Here is a 17,152-nt window from a genome sequence, read left to right as displayed (position 1 = left end):
ATATAGATTTAATTAATTTAAAATAATAAAACCCTAATATGATTAGAATAACTTGGCTTAAAAGGGTATGTTAGGTCTAGCAGCCGTTTTTGCAACAAACACACAAAACAAATATTGCTCTCAATCAGGTGAACTGAGTAGAGGCCGAGACGTGATTTCGTGGAGGCTTTCGATTCGAATCAATCTACACCACCGTATTCACTATTGTTCTTACTGTTTTCAAGGAACCCACTGTAAGCATTCATATCTCTTCCTCCCGATTTCGGTTTTTCGTACTTGGATCACTGGTGAGACCGTTGAGTTTTGTTTCCGCTGTGCCATGGAGTGCGCCGACGGTCCCAACACAATGGAGAAAGCCTTATGACTAACATGCTATGCTGCTACATCTGATCTTTTGCTCCGTAATAAATAGTATTGTTTTCGAAGTAACCTCAAGGGATGGTTCCTATATGTCAGTGCTTCCTGTTTTTGTTTTTGGATGATCTTGGGTTGCTCTGTAATCACTAGGACCTAAAACACAAATTAAATTGCAAGATATAGTGTGCTTAAGTACACTCGAACCCATATATTTGTAATTGTTGTAATAGTAAAGAAAAGCTTTTCTACGGCCCACAGATACAATTGACATTCCCTGCCACATAAAATATTGTTCAGCATCTTTATCGATAAACAATGATCAAGTATATATTATATTACTAGAATCCGAGGAATTGAGAAGGCCATTGAACCATCATGTTCGCTATTAAAAATTGTATCATCATATTATAATCTTTTAGGTCTTCAGAAGGCATTTGTCAAAGTGATTTTTTGTCCCCCATACATGTTCTTTTTTTGCATAGGAAAGGCTTCTTAGTCTATTTATGCTCATATTTGTCAAGGTGATTTTTTGTGCACAGAACTTGAAACCTTCACCATTAAACAAGATACACAATCTTGATATACTTAAAAGACTAAAGGCTAAAAATTGCCCGAAAAAAGTTACCAAATTCACAAAATATTTGTCATTGTAGAAGAAAGAGGTATTGTCTATGCACTGTAGTTGAGTTGAAGGCTTATATCCGGAGGATCTGGGCTCCTCGCAGGCTCTTGTAAACGGAGATATCTGTTCAATAGCTTTGGCTGGAGGTTTCTGGAGACAGTCTCCGAAGGTATAGCAAGTTTACATTAACTAATCAAGATCCAGTTAAATCTAATCATTCTAGTATTAAATGTAACTTAGGGTTTTACTAAATAGTGGCCAACCAATCGAAGTTGATTCCTTTTCTAATTCAAACATTCAAGAATGATTTAAAATATTATGTTACAACATCCACTTGGTCAACAATCCCAGTCGAGTGAGTTTAGTTCATGGCTAAGTAAGATAAAATCAATTGAACACAAGAAAACATCTTTCTAATTCAAAGGAATTAAAGTAGAGAAAGCTCTATGAGAGGCCGAATGCAATCTCCCTTGTTTCTTTAATTTTGGTTCAGCTCTCATGATCTTCTTCTCTTGATATTCACTAATTCTTTTCTCAATAACTCTCCTCCTATACATTTCCTTCAAAATGCAAGATTTTCACCCTAAGAGCAGTTTTTCTACTTGTAAGTGTGTGCAATCAATTGTAGTTACCTAGTTTATTTACTCATATAAATGACATGATTTAACATAAAACAGAGATGAATTAAAACATGACTAATTACAAATGCAACTAAATGCACAACACACCCTAAACTTAAAGATGAACATGGAAAATAAATAAATGCAAAAGAAAATAACTAAAAAGGAATAAAGAATACTCCCCTGCCATTCACGATTCACGATTCAGCTGCTTCTAGTGATGTTTTCTTGTTGATTGCCACAACTTTTCCTTTCTTCTTCCTCTACCTCCTACTCTCTTCGCTACAACCTTATTATAGAAGATAATAGGATGAAGAAATATATGGCTTGCTGTTCTTATTGATATGGGTAGTATATATACAGATTATGTGAGCACAAAAGAAGGAAACTAACTACTAATAAAAATGAAACAAAATAAATTGTGTAACTGCCAGATACTAAAGATAATTACAAAGAAATATCCAAACGTGAAAATCCCTTGATTTTATCCCTTGACTTTCTCAACTTGAATGTATATCTTTATCATGCCCCCGTAAGATGGACGACCATGGAGCAAGTCCAATCTTGACCTTGAGAGAGTCAAATTAAGGATGAACAAGAGGTTTGGTAAGAGCATCGGCAAGTTGATCAGCTGCAGAGATGTGTGACACCCGAAGTAAACCTTTGAACTTGTTCTCGGATAAAGTGATAGTCAAGAGCAACATGTTTCATGTGTGAGTGGAAGACCAGATTGGAACAGAGATTTGTGGCGCCAACATTATCACATTAAATAATTGGTTTTTGGGGAAGGGTGACACCTAGTTCTGGAAGGAGAGAGAAAATCCATCGAATTTCAGCAGCTGTGGAGGCCACCGATTGGTACTTTGCCTCAGTGGAAGAGCGAGCCATTGTACGTTGCTTCTTGGATCTCCAAGAAATAGGATTGTGACCGAGATAGACTATGTATGCACTAATGGAGGTGAAATCGTCTTTGTTACATGCCAAATCAGCGTCTAAATAGGCATGAAGTGCTAGTGGGGAGGTCTGACGGAGTGTGATGCCATGCTCTAAGGTGCCACAGAGATACCACAGTAGACACTTGACCGTATTCCAGTGGTCACTGGTTGGTTGATGCATAAACTGAGAGAGTTTGTTCACTGTATAGGTAACGTCGGGCCGAGTGAGTGAGAGATATTGTAGGCTACCAATAATTGTTCGATACTCGGTCGGATTTGATAGTGGAGTCCCAGATTGTAAAGTGAGAGTTGGGCTAGTTGCTAATGGTGTAGGAGCAGGCTTGGCTTTAGTCATGTGAGTTCTATTAAGGAGATTAGCAATGTATTTTCGTTGACTGAGGAAAAGACCATTGTTGTGAGAGGTGACTTCCACTCTAAGGAAGTATGTCAGGGGGCCAAGGTCCTTGAGAGAGAAGCGTTGAGAGAGTTATTGAATGAAGGCCTGTGTAGCATTGGCATTATGCCCAGTGATAATGATATTGTTGACATAGACTAGGAGATAAAGAGTGGTGCAACGATCGTTGAAGATGAATAAGAAGGTGTCGGCAACTGAATTGGTGAAGCCAGATTGGAGAAGAAATTGGCGCAACTTATGGTACCAAGCATGGGGAGCTTGCTTGAGGCCATAAATAGCCTTGCGTAGCTTGTATACGTGATAAGGATGGTCACGATCCCGAAGGTTGAGACATAAACACATCCTCAGTGAGAGTTCTCTGAAGGAAGGCATTGTTGATATCAAGTTGTCTGAGTGATCAACACTGACTAACCGCAAGGTTGAGAACAAGACGAAGAGTGGTAGGTTTGATGACTGGACTAAAGTTTCAGAGTAGTCAACTCCAGGGCATTGGTGGAAGCCTTTAGCAACCAATCAAGCTTTGTACCTGTCAATAGAGCCATTAGGTAGATATTTGGTGCGAAACATCCACTTACAACCAACCAAATTTTGAATGGGATGAAATGTCACTAGTTCCCATGTCCCATTACGAATTAAAACATCAAACTCTTCAGACATAGCTTGTCACCACTTAGGGTCCTTGAGGGCTTGGGTAACAGTGGTGGGTTCAAGGGTATATGGTTGGAGTTGGGCAGTAAGGTTAAGCTTTTGAATTGATTTATGGATGTTGTGTTTGGAGTGAGTGACTATAACATGAGGCTAGGCTGAGGGGTCGGTAGATGGATTAGGTTCATTGTGAGGAGACAAGGGTGGTGGGTCACTAACAAGGTCGTGCTCAGTTTCACTAGAATGATTGGTGGGCTCTAGTGTAGGTGTGACGTGGGTGACATTATTTTAAGCTGATATTGGGGTTGGCTTGGGGAGGTAGGAGCAGGCGGATTATATGGGGGAGCAGAGTCGACATTCAAGGATGGTGTTGTCACGACTGGTAAAGTCATAGAGCACCACTCAGAAACGGTGGATGGAGTGGCACGAGGAAGAGAATTTTGAGAAGTGGCAAAAGGAAAAATGAACTCAATAAAGCAGACATGGCAGGAAGTGTATAGACGAGCAATAGATGTTTCAAGACAGAGATAGACACTTTGAGTGGGGGAATACCCGACAATATGCAAGGAGAAGAACGAGACTCGACTTTGTGGGAAGTGTATGTGCGAAGCCAAGGATAACAAAGACATCAAAAACTTTAAAGTTTGGAGTAGTTGGGAGATATGCCAAAGAGTTTGAGATATGGTGAAAGGTGGTTTAAAGTTAGGGTAGGAAGGCGATTGATGAGGTAGACAACAGTAGAAAAGGAAAAATGCCAATATGATAGAGGCATGTATGGATGCATGGGTAAGGAGAGAAAGACCCGTTTCGACAATGTAACGATGACAACGTTTAGAGTACCCATTGTGTTCAGGAGTGTGAGGTGGAGAATTGAGATGTGAAACTCCATTGATAGTTAAGAATGAAGAGAGAGCTTGATATTCCCCCCATTATCATAATAGAGAGTTATGATTGGACGATTTAAGAATTTTTCAATGAGGGTTTTGAAACGCACAAAGACATCATGCGTGTCAAATTTGCGTTTGAGGGGATAAAGCCAGATGTATTTGGTAAAATGGTCGACAAATATAACATAGTATTTGAAGTTATCAACAGAGTAGACTGGTGATGTCCATATATCAGTAAATATAACTTCAATTGGTGAAGAAGTAGAGAGAGTAGAAGTAGAGAATGGTAATTTATGACTTTTATTGTGTTGACATGAATTGCAATTAAAATTGAAATTGGAAGAACGAGAGACATCTAAATGAAACGAAGGCATAATATTTTTGAAGATTGACAAAGAAGGATGACCTAGTCTATGATGCCACTCGGACAAAGTGGTTTTGACACTGGAAAAGGCGATTAAAGGTGATTGAGTAGTGGAAAACGACCATTAATACACACCATCCTTAGTCCGACCCTGCAAAAGGATTGCCCCCATGCGAAGATCCTTCACATAAAAATAAAAGGGTAAGAACTCAATGGAAGTATTGTTGGACTTGCAAAATTGAGAAATAGAAATAAGATTACGTTTCATGGTGGGAACACATAAAACATTAGATGGGGAAAATGAGTGAGAGGGAGTGGTAAAAGAGGTGGAACCAGTGTGGGATATGGGGAGTCCAGAGCCATCCCCGATCATAATTTCATCTGTGCCATCATAAGGACTGTGGAGGGTAAGATTACTGAGGTCAGTTGTGACATGATGTGAGGCACCACTGTCAAGTAGCCATGTAATATTAGAGGGATGGGTGGTTGCAACATTCGTTTGAGCTTGCCTAGGAGACGGTGGTCGATATTGTGATGAGTTGTTAGGACGATGAGGTGGTTGCGTATGCAGAAACTGTTGTCAGAAGAGAACACATTGGGATACTACATGACCTTGAGTACTACAATATTGGTAGCGACCGAGGAATGGACGAACAGGAGAACGATTATCTCGAGTGTTGCTGGGAGAACTTCTTATGATATCTTGAGTGGGTATGGATGTGAAACCAGGGAGCCGATGAGTTCGATTGGTATCGGACTATGGAGTAGAACAAACATTGGTGAGATCAGCTGATGCCGCCAAATGATAGTTCTTTATTGATGAGTTTTTCATGGAGTTCATCAAAAGAGATGGTGGAATCATGGCCATTGATAAAATCAATGATAGACTGATAATTTTTATCAAGGCCTTGAAGTACTTTTTCGATTAGATCTTCATGGTAAAGAGGCTTGCCGAGAGTGACAAGTTCATCGGCCCGTATTTTAATGGACTATATATAGTCTGTAATAGATTGAGAACCTTTAGTAATATTTTTGAGATGGTCTTTGAGTTACTTGATATGGCCACAAGATGGGCGAGCATAAGTGTTGCCAAGGACTTGCCAGGCTTCATAGGAGGTTTTAGATTGGGTGATGAGAGGAATTAAAGAGGGTGAAAGAGAGCTGAAAAGTGCTCCAAATAATAGTTTGTCTTAACGTAGCCATGTCTGGTATGCAGGGTTAATAGAGATAACATTATTGGCGGTGATGGTGGGTGAAAGAGCAGGATGGGTTCCAAAAATGAATTTTTGTTAGCCGTAGCCTATGAGAATGGCTTCCACTTGGGTCTTCTAAGAAAGATAGTTAGTGGGTGTCAGTTTAATGGAGTTATAGATAGTGATCATGGTTAGCGGTTTTGTGGGTTCTTGGGCATTGGGTATGATGACTTGGTTATTCTCATTAGCCATTGAATTTAGGGGGATGAGAAGTTTGCTGGAGATCAAAGAGCAAACCGTGGCTCTGATACTATATAGAAGATAATAGGATGAAGAAATATATGGCTTGCTGTTCTTATTTATATGGGCAGTATATATACTGATTATGTGAGAATAAAATAAGGAAACTAACTACTAATAAAAAGGAAACAAAATAAATTGAGTAACTGCCAGATACTACAAAGAAATATTCAAGTTGAAAATCCCTTGATTTTCTCCCTTGACTTTCTCAACTTGATTGTATATCCTTACCACTTATCTGGTATGGCTAGAGCCCCAAACTTAGTAGTTACTCCAACATGCAAACAAGATTTTCACCCTCAGGTTTTCTCCACAGCATGTTAGTCATAAGGTTTTCTCCATTGATCTTTTAGTATGAAGAACTTGTGCTCGATCAAATCAGTCATATTCGTTCTTGTAGCTCAGAATTTCACCCTCACTGGCAACTTTATGTCCAAGAAACTCCTCAAGGAACTAAAGGATATGCAGAAGAAGATTATGGACTCCCTTAAAGAGTTCATTGGAGAAACAGTTACTGGTGAGCGGTGGATTGTTGTGAAAAGGCTCAAAAATGAAAAAGAACATTGCCTTGCTGTTGAAGGACACTGTCTCACTGTTATGTCAATCTAAAGAAGAAAAAGAAGAAGGAAGAAGGTCCTATTGCCGATAAGTGATTGAATAGGAAGTTGTAACCATCGACTTGAAGCAATCAAGATACATTTTTTCCATTAATAATCCATGTAAACTTTGGAAGAGAAGATTTAAAAAAAACGACAATAGACTATAGCTTTAAAAGAACAAGAGCCATTGATTTGTAAAGAGAAACATTCCCACTCCATTATTCCATACAAAGTCCAACTACATAAACCGCTTAGAAGAAGCCCGAAGAGGAAGCTGAACAAATTGCAACCGACTTAGAGAAAATCTGATGAGTGTTTAATATTGCATATATATATTGTTATTTACTCTTTATTTTTCGATTGGATATTATTGATTTATCTTTATTTTGGAAACTGGATTAATTAGCTGAAAAAATAGTATATTCTGATGATTCAGTCAACATCTTCTAGAATATATACAAATTATCTTGAATATTTACTTGGAATTTACCTGGCATAAGGTTATCCATAAGATGAAGCATAATTCAACCAGAAGTACAAGACTTACATATTTATTTTTATCTTTTGTGGTAAACCTTTTAGATTTAAGATTTTTTAGTTTGATTATTTTATTATTATTATTTTATTAGAACTATTGGTAGAATTTCTAGTTTGATTAGAAATTTGTTATTTTATTTACTTAAAACTTTCTAGTTATAAATACCCCTTAGGTTTAAACTCTAAACTCAGATTGGAATTTATATTTCCTTGGCTATTTATTGAAGTTCTACTTTTCTTTCATATTTTTACTTTTCTTTCATTATTTTCTTTTCACAATGCTAAGCATAATCCAATCCATGCTTAGCTAAATCTCTTTTAGCCGATAGCTGAGTGACGACTTAATCCATTTCGTGAGAATTAAAAAGTGCTTCATACATTCATGTATCTTTCTTGATTTTCGACAAACAAGGTTAGTTAATTAACTTAATCTCTAAATTCTTTACAATTTTAATTCAAAGATTGCATTTTGGCTTGAATGTTGTTTTGATTTACCGTTGGGGAGGAGAATCGACTTGTAGAAAATTAAATCCCTAAGAACAAACTTAGTAGCGGTTCGCTAAGGGAAATCAAGATTGAGTTCGATTCTCATTGAAACACATAATCTGATCACGGTATTTTATAGCATTAAAGAAGACACTAGCTTTAACATTGATAGTCGAAGTTAAATCCAAACAAGGATTAATTTTGAAGAATTGATTATGGGGATTAATTCACATGAGAGAAAATCAAATTACAAGGGTTGGACCTTGTAGATTATAACATACGAAATTTCGAAGTAAAATTTATTTCAAGGATTGAGACGAGTCTAGTCCAAGCGAAGCTAGAGGCTATCTCCTATCATTATCCCTTTTAATTATTTATTTTTATTGCTTTGTTATTTTTATTAAATTTTAGTTTATTCAATTAAATTTGATAAAACCCCCCCTTTTTATTTTATTTTACAGATTTTCTGGTTAGAGATCAAATTAGATTTAATTGAAAATTCCTTAGTCCTTATGGATCGAATCTATTTCTCTATATTATTCTATTTATTTAAATTGAGAATTAGGTTTTTTTATTTGAAAATTACGATGCTTGTCAAATTGATGCCATTGCTGGGGACTTTAGCAAAATTACAGATTAAAATTTGTTTTTGATTTATGACTATGAGCAACCCAGGAGAGATAGTAAAATTTGAACATGAGATCGAAGCTCTCGCTTGAAAACTTAACGCACAAAAATGTTGGGAGAAGAGGAATCAACAACAACACAACAAACATGAACTAGCACTAGGCGCAACAGTTAGAACTGACGCCACCTTTAACGACGAATATCTACACAACATAGAACTGAATCCTATGGCTGATCAAATAATTTGACAACTAGCCGTGGCACCTGCCGAACAACAATCATTATGCATCACATTCACGAATGGAGAAATACCATTCGAGCTCAAGACTGACTTAATCTGTCTTCTATCTACTTTCCACAGATTGCGGAGTGAAAATCCTCACAAACGCCTTACTGAGTTTCATATGGTTTGCTCTAACATGAAACCACAGGGAGTATGTAACATCCCAAATTATGGGTTAGTGACCAAATTGTAAAGTTTCAGAATTTGATGACTAAAGTAGAAGAATGAAATAGTTTAATGATTATTGGATATATATGATGAAGGTTATTTAGTAATTATTAAAGGAAATAAAGGGCAAAAAGGTCAATTGACCAAGAAATGAATTAAAAATGGAATTATATACATGTGGAAAGGGAGAGAATTCTCTAGAGTTCTCTTCTCCTTTCTTCTTCTTCTTTACGTGGAAGCCAAGAGCAAAGGTAAGTTTGATTTAGCTTTTGATTTCTTGAAAGTTTTAAGTTGGATTTGAGTCTTTGAGGGTTATATAAGCTTAAGAAAAGCTTATATAAGTTTAAAACACCAAAGAGAGAGAATTAGAAAGGAAATTCTATTAAGGGTTTATAAATGAACTTTTGTTATAGAAAGATTTTTGAAGTTCTAAAGTTGGATTTGACTTGTCAAGGGTCTAATTAAGAAGTTAGAAGCAATTGAATGGAATTTGGAACATGTTAGAAATTGAGTATGATTCTTGAATTTCCATATGAAAGATGGAATTTAGAGGCTAAATATGAGATAAATGAATATTAATGAGTTTAAGTATGTATATGAAAGTTAGGAATATGAAAGGGGTAGAAATATGAAGGATTTAATCCAAAAAGAAGGAATTTTCGGGTTCAAAAAGAGGTTCTGGGTAGAGTGCATCGATGCATCAATGTTAAAACCCAGAAATTGTTTGAAGGTGTATCGATGCATTGGTAGTGCATCGATGCACTCTTTTAAAATAAATACATCGAATGCAATTAGTGCATCGATACATAAGTAGTGCATCGATGCATCCCAGTAATAAACAAACATCGAATGCATTTTTTGCACCGATGCATCAGTAGTGCATCGATGCATACCTTCATTAAAAGATGAAATTACCTTTTCTCTTAGTCTAAAGAGTGAATCATTAGAGTATATTAGTTATAATACTAATATAGATCTATGTATGATGATGTAGATATAGAACGTGATCCCGTTCCAGATCAATTGAAGGATTATAATCGAATCAAAGTAAAGCTAAGGTGAGTGCACATTCTCTAGTATATGAGGTTCAAGGGAAAATAAGACTTATGATAAGTCTATTTCCAATAGTGAAAAACATAAATTCATAGAAGTATGTATTTGTTATAATTTATATGTGTGCATGAGTATATGTGTTATTGATATGAATATGGTAAGTAAAAGGGATTAATGGTGATGATAAGAATAATAATAAGGATAATGAAATGATAGGTATATGTGAATATAGGTATTGATATATTTTGTATGTATTGTAAGATGATATGTTTATGTGATAACATGATAAGATGACAATGAGTTACATGTCATATGAAACTTGAGAAATGTTATGAGCCATATGAAAGAGAAAGTATATGTGATACATGAGGGTGAATCCTATGTGACATATGAATATGAATTCATATGAAAAGTGACATGAATTACATGAAAGAAACTACGTGATTACATGTATATGTGAATGAAACCATGAGCTTATATGAATATATGATATGGTTACATGAATATGTAAAAGGATATAAAAGATAATGCCCATGTTATGTGTCATGAGAGCTAGGGGTATAGTTGGCATGCCAAGAGTCGAGGGTCTATGTGGTCCTTCGGGACATATATGTATTCTTTGGAATATGTGTGAAGTCTGGTGAGACACATACTTGATCCTTGGCATATGTATATGATTCTTAAGGAATGATATGTGGTCCTTATGGATATTATTATATGGCACTACGCTGCAATTCTACGCGGCACTCCGGTGCAATTCTACGTGGCACTTCGGTGCAATTATATGAGTTGTGGTGACAACATTAGTGCACAACCTCTATGTACTCGCATATCTTTAGTTCTCACATGAGTATCATAGGCTATTAAATAGATAATATTAATAAAGTGATATGATAATATGTTTGTTTCCTTGTGGAATTTCATGTGTGATATTGATTGTACAAATGGTAACTTATAAGACCATATGATGAAAGGAATCAATGATAGTGATAAAATAAGAAAGAAATGAAGATGATAATATAATTGATTGGGTGTACGTGTTTTATGATAATATATATATATATATATATATGGTTTACATGACATGATATGTATATGTGCAATTGGTTATGATATATGTTATATGATATGGACATAAGAGATCATAGGAACATGAGATAAGAGACATGAATGATAATGACATATATGTATGCATATATTTGTTACATGTAAAAGTATGAGTGGTATGAAATGATAGTAGTAATTGTTTAGGAATGATTATTAATTACCGTTTACCTTATATGTTTATATGCCTCACTATGTCTTTGACTTAGCGTGTAAGTGATTTACACGTAGGTTTCGAGAAGAGTTAAGAGCAATGTGGAGTAAGACATGTCAGTTCTCCTTACTAAAGGTCAGATTAGAAAAGATGTGAATAATATGTATTTTAGTATATAAAGTTCTAGTTGGCATGTTTTCAAAAGAATCTATTGTTTAAGCTATGAACAATTTTATAAATGTTTCGAATAGTTATATGTAAATAATAAGTGAAAGATACATACTCTGATTGGTTTTGTAATAATGAAAATGTCTTTTATGTAAATGAGTCATTTATATGTTATAAAAGTTTTAAATTACTCACTATTTTATACAAGTACATGTTTTAAAAAGGTCAATGTGACACCTCGGATTCGTATCCGGGTCGGATATGGGTTGGGGTGTTATATTTAATGGTATCATAGCTACGGTTTAGCCGATTCTAGGCTTAAATCGAAGTCAGAAGTGTTTTAAAAAGTGTACATGCCAACTCAAAGTGAAAAATTCTGATCTGATAGTGTAAGGAGTATGCTGTCTTGCTAATAAAAATATATTATTATGTGATAATAGAAGTATGATAATAAGAGCTTCGAAAGAAGTGAAAGGTAATAAACCTGAAGGTAATAGCATTCACCTGCCCTGGCCAGGCAGGGAGAAGAGCGAACACCTCAGGAAATGCCTGTATAAAATTTGGAAAATTATTCTTCATGTTGAAGAATGTTCTGATGTGTTTTCAATTTATACTTCTTTAACTCATAGAATGAATGTATCAAATTAGTTGATAAAGTTGAGAGCACCCAAGTTCAAGGGTGGATTTTAGAAAGGTTCTATTGTTATAGACCTTTGGTTAAATGATATGATAGAAGGTTTTCATTTCTTCAAAGTGGAGATGTTGAATTGAGTAGTTTTGTTACTACTTTGGTAAGTTAGAGTATGGTGGACAATTGTCACCATAAGAACGTTAAAAGATTAAATGATGTGATTAGAATTGTATAAGAGTTCAAGAATAAGTGCATTGATGACCAGTTTATAAGACAGATGAAACTGGAATACACGAGCTTGAAACAAGGGGATTACACCTTGTATGAGTAGGATTATAAGTTTATTAAGCTAAGCAGAATTACTGCTGAGTTAATTCTGACTGAAAATGATACATGTGATTTGTTGTTAGGACTTGCGCCTTAAATTAAAAGAGTGTTACTGGTTTTGAATTTGTTATCGTTTCAAGAAATGGTTAATTGTGTTAAAGCTTTAAAGAGAAAAAGCTCAGAACAAAAAGTTTGGAGAAATAAAATCTCAGATGATTAAGAGAATTAGTGCTTCATAGAATTTTAGCACCATCAAAGAAAGGTAGAGATTCTGGTTCAACTTTAAACCAGACATGAATTAGTTGTATTATCCGTCAGAGAATCAAATCAGATGAGAGTTTGACAGACTCCAACAGTAGGTTTGATCTTGAAAGATTAAACAAAGAGTTAATTGAGGATAAGTCAGGGTTAAAGACAACCCTTGTGAATTGGGTTAAAAGCTCTTTTAAAAGTTATGTAAATCGAAGAAGAAAAAGTATTTTAAATGGATTAGATGAGTATTGAAATATGGTGATTTTTTTACAAGTGGAGAAAACATAAGTATAAGAATGGTAAAGAATAAGGTTTTGTGCAAGTAAAGTTGATTATCAAAGTAATGAAAATGTGATAAGGGAGTGATAGTTAAGGATAAATATATGTGATATAAAAGATCATGGGAGTATGAAGAACATGATATGGTTTAGTTATGTATAAGACAATGAGGATTATAAAAAGGATAAATGGATAAAGACCAAGGAATGGATTAATTGTTTTGCTAGAAATTAAATAATGTGAAGGATAAGAAGTATTTGAAATGTATCAAGTGAGGTAGATACTATTTTGTATTTAAGATGGAAAGAGTTAGCATAGGCTAACAAGATTATGGGACGGAATGTATAGAAATTACAATATTTCAAGATATGGTAGGTTATGATAGCCAAATATGAAGTGAATCTGGATACAGTTGTATACTGTGATTATAGTAAAGTGATAAAGTGAAGGAAGTGAGAATTCAAATGTTTGAGTAAAACTAAGGATTGATAAGAAGAGTTTAAGTATGGGTACATCAATGATCAGTTTATAAATAAAGGAAGTTAGAATGTTAAGCTTGAATAATGGAAGTGACATGGTGTATGAGATTGAATGTTTGTTTGATTAGTTGAGTAAACTATTATTGAAATAATTCTGACTACAAAGAATGTATATGAATGGTTCGATGAAGGTTTATGTTTTAGATTGGAAGAATCGATGTTGACTAACAGAGTTATAAGATAGTAGTGTATTAAAGTTAAAGGATTTGAAGATGATTTCAGGGTAAGCTAATTATGTATGGTGTGGATTGAGATATGGTTATGTATTTTAATCATTGGAATGAAAGGTAATAAAGGAGACAAGGCATAATAATGTATATAAATGAGAGTATGGGTTCAATAAGTGAATTACACTGGGTTGATTTTAACTGAAATGATGTTTATGATTAATTTGATCAGGGCTTACGCCCTAGATTGAAAAGTTGTTATTAATTAGCTGTAATGGCATGGATGTTAGAATTATCAAATTTGAAGGAAACATAAAGTAAGTTAATCAAATGAGATACGAATCTGGATGTGGTTGTGTATTTTGATCATATAGATATGATATAGGCAAGGAGATAAATGTTTATGTGTTTTAAAGAAAGTTTTGAAGGAAGAAAATACAAGCAAGATACGATAAGAATGAGGTTATGTATAAGTGAAATGATTAGTAAAGTTATAAAGATTATAATAAAGATTGGTAATCAGAGATGAGTTTAAGTGATAGGAAAAGAGTATGTGAACATGAAAGAAAGATATGATTGGTGTATAAGAAGATTTTGATTTATGAAGGAAATGAAAGGATGAAGTTCAAAGAATCAGATGTGATAAAGGTTATGTTGAGATATAAAGTAAAAAGGTAGTCGAATAATTGAAAAGATAAGAACCAAGTTATTAAAGATGATAAAAAAAATTAAGTTCAGAAAGCAGCATGAGAACGTTAGAAGATATGTTCTTCTCAGGATGTGCAGTGAAAATTCGAGGACGAATTTTTAAAATGAGGGGAGATTTGTAACATCCCAAATTATGGGTTAGTGACCAAATTGTAAAGATTCAGAATTTGATGACTAAAGTAGAAGAATGAAATAGTTCAATGATTATTGGATATATATGATGAAGGTTTTTTAGTAATTATTAAAGGAAATAAAGGGCAAAAAGGTCAATTAACCAAGAAATGAATTAAAAATGGAATTATATACACGTGGAAAGGGAGAGAATTCTCCAGAGTTCTCTTCTCCTTTCTTCTTCTTCTTTACGTGGAAGCCAAAAGCAAAGGTAAGTTTGATTTAGCTTTTAATTTCTTGAAAGTTTTAAGTTGGATTTGAGTCTTTGAGGGTTATATAAGCTTAAGGAAAGCTTATATAAGTTTAAAACACCAAAGAGAGAGAATTAGAAAGGAATTTTTATTAAGGGTTTATAAATGAACTTTTGTTATAGAAAGATTTTTGAAGTTCTAAAGTTGGATTTGACTTGTTAAGGGTCTAATTAAGAAGTTAGAAGCAATTGAATGGAATTTGGAACATGTTAGAAATTGAGTATGATTCTTGAATTTCCATATGAAAGATGGAATTTAGAGGTTAAAGATGAGATAAATGAATATTAATGAGTTTAAGTATATATATGAAAGTTAGGAATATGAAAGGGGTAGAAATATAAATGATTTAATCCAAAAAGAAGGAATTTTTGGGTTCAAAAAGAGGTTCTGGGTAGAGTGCATCGATGCATATTCATAGTGCACCGATGCATCAATGTTAAAACCCAAAAATTGTTTGAAGGTGTATCGATGCATTGGTAGTGCATCGATGCACTCTTTTAAAATAAATACATCGAATGCAATTAGTGCATCGATGCATAAGTAGTGCATCGATGCATCCCAGTAATAAATAAACATCGAATGCATTTTATGCACCGATGCATCAGTAGTGCATCGATGCATACCTTCATTAAAAGATGAAATTGCCTTTTCTCTTAGTCTAAAGAGTGAACCATTAGAGTATATTAGTTATAATACTAATATAGATCTATGTATGATGATGTAGATATAGAACGTGATCCCGTTCCGGATCAATTGAAGGATTATAATCGAATCAAAGCAAAGCTAAGGTGAGTGCACATTCTCTACTATATGAGGTTCAAGGGAAAATAAGACTTGTGATAAGTCTATTTCCAATAGTGAAAAACATGAATTCATAGAAGTATGCATTTGTTATGATTTATATGTGTGCATGAGTATATGTTTTATTGATATGAATATGGTAAGTAAAAGAGATTAATGGTGATGATAAGAATAATAATAAGGATAATGAAATGATAGGTATATGTGAATATAGGTATTGATATGTTTTGTATGTATTGTAAGATGATATGTTTATGTGATAACATGATAAGATGACAATGAGTTACATGTCATATGAAACATGAGAAATGTTATGAGCCATATGAAAGAGAAAGTATATGTGATACATGAGGGTGAATCCTATGTGACATATGAATATGAATTCATATGAAAAGTGACATGAATTACATGAAAGAAACTACGTGATTACATGTATATGTGAATGAAACCATGAGCTTATATGAATATATGATATGGTTACATGAATATGTAAAAGGATATAAAAGATAATGCCCATGTTATGTGTCATGAGAGCTAGGGGTATAGTTGGCATGCCAAGAGTCGAGGGTCTATGTGGTCCTTCGGGACATATATGTATTCTTTGGAACATGTGTGAAGTCTGGTGAGACACATACTTGATCCTTGGCATATGTATATGATTCTTAAGGAATGATATGTGGTCCTTATGGACATTATTATATGGCACTACGGTGCAATTCTACGCGGCACTCCGGTGCAATTCTACGTGGCACTTCGGTGCAATTATATGAGCTGTGGTGACAGCATTAGTGCACAACCTCTATGTACTCGCATATCTTTAGTTCTCACATGAGTATCATGGGCTATTAAATAGATAATATTAATAAAGTGATATGATAATATGTTTGTTTCCTTGTGGAATTTCATGTGTGATATTGATTGTACAAATGGTAACTTATAAGACCATATGATGAAAGGAATCAATGATAGTGATAAAATAAGAAAAAAATGAAGATGATAATATAATTGATTGGGTGTACGTGTTTTATGATAATATATATATATATATATATATATATATATATATATATATATATATATATATATATGGTTTACATGACATGATATGTATATGTGCAATTGGTTATGATATATGTTATATGATATGGACATAAGAGATCATAGGAACATGAGATAAGAGACATGAATGATAATGACATATATGTATGCATATATTTGTTACATGTAAAAGTATGAGTGGTATAAAATGATAGTAGTAATTGTTTAGGAATGATTATTAATTACCGTTTACCTTATATGTTTATATGCCTCACTAAGTCTTTAACTTAGCGTGTAAGTGATTTACACGTAGGTTTCAAGAAGAGTAAAGAACAATGTGGAGCAAGACAGGTCAGTTCTCCTTACTAAAGGTCATATCAGAAAAGATGTGAATAATATGTATTTTAGTATATAAAGTTCTAGTTGGCATGTTTTCAAAAGAATCTATTGTTTAAGCTATGAACAGTTTTA

Source organism: Hibiscus syriacus, unplaced genomic scaffold (assembly GCF_006381635.1).
Source record: "Hibiscus syriacus cultivar Baekdansim isolate YM2019G1 unplaced genomic scaffold, ASM638163v2 tig00111440_pilon, whole genome shotgun sequence".
Taxonomy (NCBI): Eukaryota; Viridiplantae; Streptophyta; class Magnoliopsida; order Malvales; family Malvaceae; genus Hibiscus; species Hibiscus syriacus.
The sequence above is the reverse complement of the archived record's forward strand: the minus strand, read 5'-3'. Positions refer to the sequence as shown.